A 10,809-nucleotide genomic window follows, 5' to 3' on the forward strand; every position below is an offset into this window, starting at 1 on the left:
CTAGAAGTCTTACTGACTCTGCTCAAGTCATATATGATTATTTTTTATGTGTCTCAGACTACAGTATGTCTACAATGGTAAGTATATAAAACTGCTATGTAACTATTCTTAATATGAGTACCATGAAATATGCTGCAGATGTTCTTTCATGTGTGCCTATGTCAAATACACAGTTAATGTGTCATTACTGTAGGCTTTAAAAAAAAATAATTTAAATTAATGGAAAATATAAAAGGAAATAAAATAAATTCTTGAAAATATATGGGATACACCCCTTCCCTTGGTTCACTCAGGTCTGAGAAGAAATTAGATTAATGAAAACCTGACTCTTGACATAATTTTTCACAACGGTTCCTGCAAAACAGGATCAAGTTGCCAAAACAATTTGTGGGAGTGGTGGGGAGAACCTGAACTATTGGTAAATGTCTTCTTCACTGCTTCAATAAGGAGTGAGCAGCAGTACTAATGGAGCCTGAAGAATAGGTTTTCTCTTCATTATGTTTTGGTGCCTCATGGTATGGTCTGGCAGAATATTTTTCCCTATTTTGGATAATAGGTTTTTAATTTGTGATGTATCCTGCTGTTCAAAACAAGTACAAGTAAGATCTCTATTCTTTGCTTCCAGAACCTCATTCACAACACCAGGTGGACATGCCTGAACTTTTGTTTTTAAAGATCATCTTCCATGGATTTAGTCAACATGCCCAGTGATATCTTTAATCCCTAACACTGAGTGAGCACATATATTATCTATGTGCTCAGGGAACACCAAGAAATAGATACATATTTTAACTTCATTTGCTTCTAAGCTGTTCTTGTCTGCCAGGCAGATTTTCTTTGTTTAATTAACATAAGCAGCTTTTCTTTTCTCATCACTTTTCCTCCAGTGACTTGCTACTTGGATTTTGTTATGTGAGCTTGCTAGTTTTAACATTAAAACAACAATAGTTCACATTTATAGTTTGGGTTTCATTAGAACCCTGTGGTGTTACATGTTCCATTTTGGTGTGTTTTTCATCTTTTTTTTTTCACTAAAGATGAGTAACAATAAATGATGTTCTAAAGAAAAGGGAGTTTGTGTGGGAGTTGTAGTTGTGTTAGCATTTTGTGGCTTGCTTTTTTCTCCTTCTGTTACCTCTAGCAGAAGACCACATGGGGCAAACCATCATGAATCATTCACACACACCATGACAGTAGCTCAATGTAGAACTTGCACAGAAGGAGAGAAAATTAACTCTTACATCAGCTGGAAACTGAATCCAGTTATTCTAAGCTGATTCTAAAATGTTAGAGCAAGACACTCCTGATAGCTTTAAGGAAAATATTCCATGTGTGCTTTGAGAGTTGAACCCCATTTAGAAACACCAGCTAGTGAAGACTGTAATTGCTTGCTTTGTGATATGAGGGAGAAATGAGTACTACTGTATTGTTCTGAAGACTTAAATGCTACTTCTTTGTGTCTGTTGAAGATTTTGGATTGTGTCTTTGGTGAGGTGACCCATTTCCTCCTGCCCTATGGAGCCAATTAGCTGCTCTTCTGTGTGCACGTGCATCCCAGAAGGTTTAGCTCCTGTCTTCAGTTGCTACAGTAGATGTCCTTGCCTTGTATTTGCCTAGTAAACATAACTCCTACTAATGCTGTTCCCCCTCATTTCTTTCCCATGAAGCAGCTCATTCTAAAAATCCTCAGCTACAAGACTAACTGTAGAAGCCATCTGCTTCTAGAAATGGGAGAGTGAATGTAATAAATCTTCTTTGCCTCATTGGAGGGATATTGGCCCTTTCCCACATCTCCCTGTATGTGTTTATTTCCAAGGAGGACAACTCTGTTAGCCAATGCTTCTTGCTATCACTGGCTGATGTTTTACCCATAAAGTTTAGCCAAGTGATCTTCAATATTTCCTTCCAAGGAAAAACTGCTCCAGGAACAGAGTTTGCCCTGACTTGTCACAGTTTATTAGACCCAGCTGACTTCAGCTGATGACATACATGATTTGGTTTTTTATCCCCTATAGTACAGAAGCAGACTTTCAGTTCTTATATCTACATTGCTGAGGATCTGATTGTTTTCTTGGTACTCCACCAGCTGAAAAAGTTTATATATGTTCATAAAGTAGAACTTAAAGTAAAATTTTTCAGATCTTGTAATTCTTCCCATCATATTTCCCAGAATCATAAATACTTTTATACAACTAATATGCTTTACTGAGCATTACACTTGCTAAATCTACGGGCAGGAACAGTAAGTCTTGTTGTCCTCCTGTGTTTTGATCACTGAGAACTGCAGGGAGTGTCAGAGCTGCACTGTTTACCCCAATGACCCTCTCAGTACTGAGCTGCTTTTGTGGCTCTTTTCACCTAATTTCTTTATTTTTATGTATTCACTTCCAGAAATCAGTCAAACCAGGAGTCCCACAAAACAGGGATATCTGAGACACCAGTGGTGCAAGAACCAAGTGTGTCCCCGCATCATTCTCAATTTTATAGCTTTTCAGGGTCAAGAAACATTAACAGTCCAATTAACATGGACTAGTTACAAGGTGATCAGTCAAAGGTTGAACTCAAAAATCTCAGAGGTCTTTTCCAACTTAAAGGATTTTGTGATTCTGTGAAATCAGCCCCAGGTCATACCTCCTTCTGGTAACTAGCTGAAGGAACACAAGGCTTGAATTCTCCATTTATTTTTCAGCACTTAAGACACTGGGATGCAGCCAAGTGAAGACCTGTTTCTGTTCAGGAGGTATACAAACTCCTCCTTCTAGTTGCTAAAGGTGGCTTCAAAGATCACTGCCTGTATCAGGTGACAGCTTGCTCATCACTCTGCTCAGAGGAGCTGAGTGTATGAGAAAGCAATGTCTCAAGCCGGGCTCTGAGGAATAACACTTAGTAGAAGACTCTGGGCTTGGACATGATCAGGGTAGGAGTACTCCTCCACGAGACAAAGAAGAGAAACAAGACCCTCCTTCTGGGGGACTGTGTTGGTCTTTTGTTTGATTTTGTTTCATTTAAAAAACTTAAGGCCTTGAGTGCCCCATGTTCACTACCTCACTACCAAGCAGGAAACAAACACAGTACACTAGCAAACAAGTTGGAAATTCAAGGTGACTCTTCAGGGTAAGTTACCTCAAAAAAAATCATTTTCTTCTAGTCCGAAGTGGTAACTTGACCACTGCTTTGGTAACTTGACTTGTGCCTTCAGACTTTCCCCTTTTTCCTTATAACGTAAGGAAATACTGATTTATGTAGGGTAAAGTTAACCCTCACTGTTTGGTTATTTTTGGCTTTTTCCCTGCTTATTTTTTTCTTTAATTGGCTGTACTTTTATCTGTCAAGGTCACTTTAAAAATCTTTTTTATCTGAAAAAGATGAATAAAAAAAAAAGGATTGGGTTGGTAATGTAGTCTCTGTTTTAATCTCTGTGTTCCAGTATATCTGAGGCAACATATCTTTCCTCGATTTAGGCAAAATCCTCTTGATTTTTTTGCATCTTTCGTTCTCTAACAATTTGCCCTGTGGCTGTGTTGTGTATAGAAGTAGGATCTAAAACCACTGCCACATTAGAATTTTGAAGCTGTGAAAACTGATATAATGTCATATATACTAAAACATTACTTCCTAGAAAAAATTCCTTACTCCTGGAAATCAGATTATACACCTCCATCTGCCCTGGTAAGAATTAGGTTAACATCTATTTTGCCTCCTGGCAGGCTAGAAGACTTTTTCTTTCTTTCCTTTTTTCCTCCACCCTTTTCAAATATCTGCATCTGAGGCTATTGACATGATTATTTGGAAAGCTAAACATCCAAGCAGGGAGCAGGGTGAGAGTCTGTGGATTAGGATCCCAGCTGAGGTGAGGGGACTGCATATGGAGCTGACGACATGTAAGTCCAGGGTCTGCATGACCTGCGACATGGAGGTACAATAATAAACAGCCCGTAACAGATTATGATGTCTGGATTCTACAGCTTTCAGAGTGCAGATGGTGATGCTGTCAGGAAATATCAGCCCTCGCTCTCTGAATGTCTGTCACATTTCATTAGGGCGCCCAGATGACTGTTTCCTCCACTGCTGAGGCTCGACAACAGATAACAAATGAGTTCTGCTGGTAATTGCCACGTTCCTTATTATTTTGTGATCACTTCATTTCACTCAAGCACCCATATCTACAGAGGCAAAAAATACTTTCACATAGGAATTTTCATGTTGTTGGTGACAGCAAATGTGTCATCACACAGGGAGACACCAAATGCTCTGCAGAAGGCCAAAAGAAACCCATTTTCCTCTCAGTATGTCTCTCTAGAGGAACAACAAATCAACCTAAGGCTTCAGTGTACATTTGCAGACACCTACAGGAGACAGACAGCTCCTCTTTGTTTTGTGACTGTCACTTTGGGTATTAGACTATACTGTGTCTCTCCTGCTGTCATTTTGCCTCTACCTTGGACTGAGACTCCAACACTGGAACCACATGGAGAACAACAGGGTTATAAACAGACATGATGAAGCCATGGTTTTGGCCTAGCTACACAAAAGCAGAACTAAAAACTCTATTTCCTATCCAGTATTTCTGCATGCAGTAATGAAGCAACGGGGCTGGGGGGCCTGGCCTCCTCTGTTATATTTCCTTCCTTATCAAAATATAAAAGGATACCACCAGGCCACCAACACAGAAAGGAACAGGAAAAAAGGTCAAAAATGGGCACAGAAGACCCTTGAAAATATCAATCCAAACTCTGATGGGACACTAGATCTACAGGGATGCTTTGAGGAAACCATTTTCCTACAGATGCACCCTACAAATCTTTATTCCTTTATAACATAAATCATGGTATGTTTTTGAGGTAAATGAAACAGCAGTCTCTTTTGGGAAAATAAATTACTTACCAACATAAACTTGCCCAGACCAGAGTAGATCCTCACTATCAGTCATTCTTGCCTACTTTATGTGTGCATTATGCATGGAAAAAAAGCCCCAAACCCCAAATACAGTAATTTTGCTGTAAACACTCTGTGATAGCTCAAATCACACCCCCATCCATTTTTTGGGGTTAGGGTTAATGCATGAAAGCAGAAAGCCTGTGATGTGATGATGAAACCCACAACTGTCAGGCTGTCAGAATTGTTTTCACAGTCAACTCCATCCCAAAAGTCTTGTACACTGCTCCTCGTTGTTGGTGGTTTTCTGACTAGCTTTCTGCTTGTATTTGTGGGAGAGAGAGACAGGTTGGTGCCAGTCTTTGTATTTTTTAAAAGTCTTTTGCTATTAAGGGGAAACCATTAACTTATATGGAAACAAAGAAAACTTGTTCTGGCTGGAGCTGAAAGAAATCAAGGGGTGAGAGAGCAGCTGCACTTTTGTCTTCACAGTTGGTACGTGGATAGATTCAGAAGCCATTAGTAACTTCAAAACACAAAGACTTCTAAGGGTGTTTTCTGGAACATGACAGAACAGGAATAGCTGATAAATATTCAGTAGGCTCTACTTTTGACAGGCAACTTTCCTGGTACTATAAATGAACTCCCTAAGATCTTACTCTCTATCACCCACAGCGGTCCTAAAATCTCATATGAGCAGCTTCCTGGTTTAACATATATTCTCAACTGAGCCTCCTAGACATAAATCAATGATAGGGAGAGTTTTTTTCTCTAGCAAATGGGGTAAGGGATTTTATAAGTCATCTCTTTTCACATACTAGCTCTACCTGTCTCTGTGCAGAAAAGGCAGCCTGCCAAGTTAGCCATTATGCATCACTCAGGGCAAATCAAGAAGAAAAGCCAAAGGCTCCAGCTGGGGTTTAGAAATTGTACGTGTGTGTGTTTTAATTGCATTAAAGGTACATGATGTTCCTGTAAGAACAGCACCTGGAGGGGCACTGGAGCTAGCTCATGCCCATTTTGAAGTCTGCAGTCTACCTGTTTCTAAAATTACCTTAGAAGAGTCATGTAAATAAATCAATAATTTGAATGAGCCATAGAATATTTCTCCTAGGAGCTGAGAAAATATTATTCATGTTTGCCTTTATTTCTGAAGCCAGTTACAGTTAATGAACCCAAGCTCTTAAAAATCCTGGCAGGATTCTCACTATCTTGAAAGAAGTCTGGATTTTACCCAATTACACTTCCAACACTGGCTTCAAAGCTGCAACTGCTGCTTTCACATTGTACAAATTGCAGTCCATATCTTGGCAACAAACCTTATGCAACAATGCACAATGAGCTCAGCTGAACCCAAGTTACCCATCTATGTGATCATCCGGGGTCACTGGTGAAGTTTTTTTGGCTGACTTCCTGAGAAAGTGAGGTTTACACGCTCGCATTAGCTGTCAGGACTTGTGTCTCCTGAAATCTTTTGTATTTGTTGGCCCATGCAACGAAACCTGACAGAAGGGTCTCGGGATGTGACACCCCTTCCTGCTTGAGGATGAAGCATCCAGGGAAAAATAGTGGGGAAGGCTTGGTTTTGAGGGATGCTTTAAGGAAAAAGCAGTTCTCCTGAGCCTGCCTGAGCTATGCACTCTATATTTAACTTGATTACTCTAGGGCTTATTTGTAACAGGTCTCACTTCATTGCAAGACATCTCAACATACCCGGGCTTTTGGAGATTGGGGGGTTTTCTTGAAGGTTTTGAATTCTTTACATAAATTGCAGGAGCACTCTTTATTTGATACCTAGACAAAAATATTTGCTATCTAAGCAAATATTTACAAAAGACAAATATGCTTTAACAAAGGAAAGGAAAAATCAAAATTCACACATTTTAAAGGAGAGAAAAGGAGAGTAAATTCACATATTAAAAAGGAGAGAACAATTTGTTACTAAAATATGGGAAATCATTCACTACATACACTATTCTTCACATAAACATGGTATTGCCTGCTTTTATCAGGTTTCAATAATGCTTAAAACTTTGTGAGAAAGACACACAAATCAGAAACCCTAGCTGCAATCAAATTTTTTCTTTTGTACCAAGATACACGAATTACACTTATTTCTTTTTCTTCTCCATTGCAATTACGAGTTTTGGACAAAAGATGTATCTACAACCAAAGAACTTGTTATTTAGTCTTTGTTGAAGCTCACTCCTCAAAGAGAGCATTACATTATGAACTGCAGCAAATGCAGGCTCTGATTGGTCTTAATGTCCAGAGTAACTCCTCATATGGTGAAAGAAATAGTAGTATTATTTATTTATTCACTGAAGACCACTCTCAATCCTTTTACATAAAATAAAAATTGCAGACATATATTTTTTGCCTGATTCACAGACAGAAATACCAGGAACATAGAAAACTCATTAAGACCCTTTAGCAGCAAATGCAAAAGTAACCACTCAGTGAAGATATGCCTCAGGATTTCTGACCATTTAAGCAAAACACCACTTGTGGTTTGAAACAGTTGGAAAATGATTGAAAAATCAAATGATGACTGTATTTTCCCATTAAAATTCTTTCCTTATTAGTCAGTGATGCTGGATTTGCCACAGTTAAATTACTGTAGTCATTCTCTAAATTTGTAAATATTTCCAACTCTTATAAATATTCTAATAACTCTTAGGAATATTTTATATTTCTGTGAATTGTGGCATCAAAGAAAAATACGCTTTTGCTAAAGAAGTCTTGAATTCCTTTCTACAAAGAGATGCCAGAAATATAAGAAATTGGGTTTTTTAACAGCCTACATAGCTCTGATTTTTGTGGATGCTAGAAAAAAAAGGCTGTTTCATCCATGTTTGCAGTGAAGCAGTCCAATAAAGGTCAGCACCTCAGAGAACTTTCTGTCAGAGGTTTTCAATTTAGTTTTCAATTTAGTTTTCCTTTTAAGCATTGTTTTAACCTCAAAAGCACTACCTTTCCCTTGTAAGCCTTTCCCTGTGCTCCCATCAGGAAGCCCTGCAGCTTCCTGAGCCATGCAGGCAGCACTGCACTCTGCTGTGTTGTGCCATGCTATATCACAGAACCCCCTGAGATGTCTCATGCATTTTTGTATGACTGGTAGCTCTGCATGGAAATTTTAGGGAGTTCTTGTGGCAGTGCTACCATAGACACAGCTGCTCCTATGCCCAGAATTGTTTAGAAACCTTCCAAGCAATCTTTCAGACTTTTAATTTTTTAAAAAAAAAATTATTAGTTTTTGTTTTATTCTGTGATTATTTAATTTTGTTGTGTGCATTTCACTGTGAAGGTAACCAGGCACTGGCACAGGTTGCCCAGAGAGACTGTGAAGTCACCATCCCAGGAGATATTAAAAAGCCATCTGGACACAGATGTCATCCTGGGCAACTGGCTCTCCACAGACTCTCCCCCCATGCATGAGCCAGGGCAGGACCAGCCACCTCCTGTCCCTGCCCAAGCAAAGCTAAGGCCAGCTCGTGGCCCAGGGACATGGCCATGAGAGAGAGCCAGGAGACCTGTCATGGCTGGTGATGGCAGATAAGAGTTTGTGTAACCCCTGTGACTGCTCCAATTTCAACAGTAGCACCCACCTGCAAGGAATCAGTCAGACACAGGCAGTGATTCTCCACTCTGCAATTTTGATTTTAAGTAACTGTTCAAGTCTTTTTCACGTAGATGGTGTGACAGGTCAGTTACTGCAGTTGTTAATGTTTTCTGCTCTTATTTCAAAGTCAGGATGTCTGCCACAACGGGTCTGTATTATTCCCCTTTGGTGATGTAGAGCAGAACCCTTTTAAATCAATCAATTATGAAAAGAATATTTTCCTGTACCCTGTACTAAAGGAAATGTATTCTAACTCAATGCAAATGGGATAAAACTATTAAAAAGAGATTTCCTAGTCCAGACAAGGCTCTAGGGTTTCATTCAGTCTTACATTACAGTATTTTATGCTGAAATATAAACTTTGTTTCAGGAAATCAATAAATTCAATATGACAGAGTCCATAAGTAGGACTGGGCAAGGAATAGAACTCATTTTGGTGTGTGTCCTCCTTAGCTGTACTAACTAAACTCTTCATTTTCTACAAAGCTTTCTACAAAACTGAGTTTGTAGTCCAAAAGTGCAGGGTGTCAGGCAGTTGCCATGTGAAACACAGCATTGCATAATGCACTGGGAAATGACTAATGGGGTACTGTCTTGTGATGCTCAGTGTTTATCCACAGTCTAAACTTGTACTTCCACTGAGACCCCCATCCAGAGGGGCCAAGTGACCCATGGGCCAAGTGCAGAGGGGAGAAGATGAGAGCAGAAGGGCTGAGCTCAGCCAAAACCAACGCACACCTATCCCTCCCAGGCCACCTCTAAACCATGGAATGGAAACAGTCCTGTAGATGTGCACCACCAACAGCCCAAAAATGAGATAGAGGAATGGCAGAGGCAGGGCAGCCTTTCCCTCAGCATCAAGCACTCTGCCTTTGAAAAAGAGCAGGCACAAACAGATGAAGTGCAATGGAGGGCTGGTGTTGAGAAGCTGTTATTACAAAGCCTGAAATAAAAATTTAAATTATTTAATTTTAAATTATTTTTAGGTAGAAATAATTGAATGTTATTCAGTGCAATTTTATTCAAAATATAGAAAAAATTGTTATTAAAATGCACGGTTTATGCTGAATGCTTTTAATAAAAGAAGTGACTCAGCTTTCTGGAGGAAAAGTCGTTATAAGAATCACTGCTATTCCCTGCAGGGAAAAAACCTCAAAGAGACAGCAGTTACAAGACAGAATAAAGCTCTATGAAATGGGTTAAACCTCTCAATATTGAATTATTTCTGGCCACCAAGAATCAAGACTTGTGGGAAGTCTTCAAAAGTATTTGCCTAGCATGAGTATTAGGAGATAGTAGAGAACAGGCATATTTTCATGGTGAATATTTTTTTTAAATTTAACACAAGCTAATTGTAAAAGTAACAACTCTGAGACTGAATGACAAAGTTAGCAAAGATGTAAAAATCAAAATAGTGATGTTTTCAACTGTAAAGTTATCACAAAAAATTTGAAAGTTCCCACTCAATGAATTGGAAAATAATCAAGAACTAAACCTAAGAATGGTCCAGCATCTTGGATGCATTTGTGTGAATCATACAATGTGCTTAATTTCACAATGACATTGGCTCCAATGTAAAATACATATTTTGTGTTAATGAAATTCATTCTAACAGTAAAATGGAATTAAGTTACCTGTGTGATAATATAACCTATTTGTCCTGTTGGTTGTAATTTTCTCTGTATTGGTCCCTCCCTCACCACAGGATGATTTATCTCAATTTCACTGTCATCCTCTTAATGAAGTTAGCCAAGATCCCCAGTATTAAATTACAGAGAGCACACAGGCTGACCATTTGAAGGTCTAAGCTCTTTAAACAGCCTGGTCCTTTTTGGGGCAAACCTTTTTATTAAAGATTTATTTTGTCTGGCCTTTGTGAATTACCATCAATTTGAAAGTTTTTCTAATGTTATTCCCTGAGAAAAGAGAGGAAGTAGAATCAATCCTTGCTGCTGCAGAACTGTTTCTTGTGATATAGTTATCAGGCAACCTTTAAAGAAATTAGATTGTAGTCTGGTTTATTTTAGAGCTGTTCAAAATGGCACAATTAGAGTACCATTTATAAGGGTGGTGAAAAGCTGCTGCTGTGTGCTGCAGAGCAAGCTGCACTTGGGGGTGAAGGAACAATAATCCCATGGAGCAGAGTCTGGTTTGGCTGGCCCACTTGGCTGATGCAGCTCCAGCAGAGCTCCTGCTCTTCAGCCTTGGGTGTCCTCACAGTCTTGGCATTTTCTGAACCATTTCCTGTGATGAAAAGAGTCCTACAAATATGTATCCAAGAACACTGCTTCTACCCGAAGCACTTTTTTGAT

This window comes from Passer domesticus, chromosome 1, assembly GCF_036417665.1.
Source record: "Passer domesticus isolate bPasDom1 chromosome 1, bPasDom1.hap1, whole genome shotgun sequence".
NCBI classification, from domain to species: Eukaryota; Metazoa; Chordata; class Aves; order Passeriformes; family Passeridae; genus Passer; species Passer domesticus.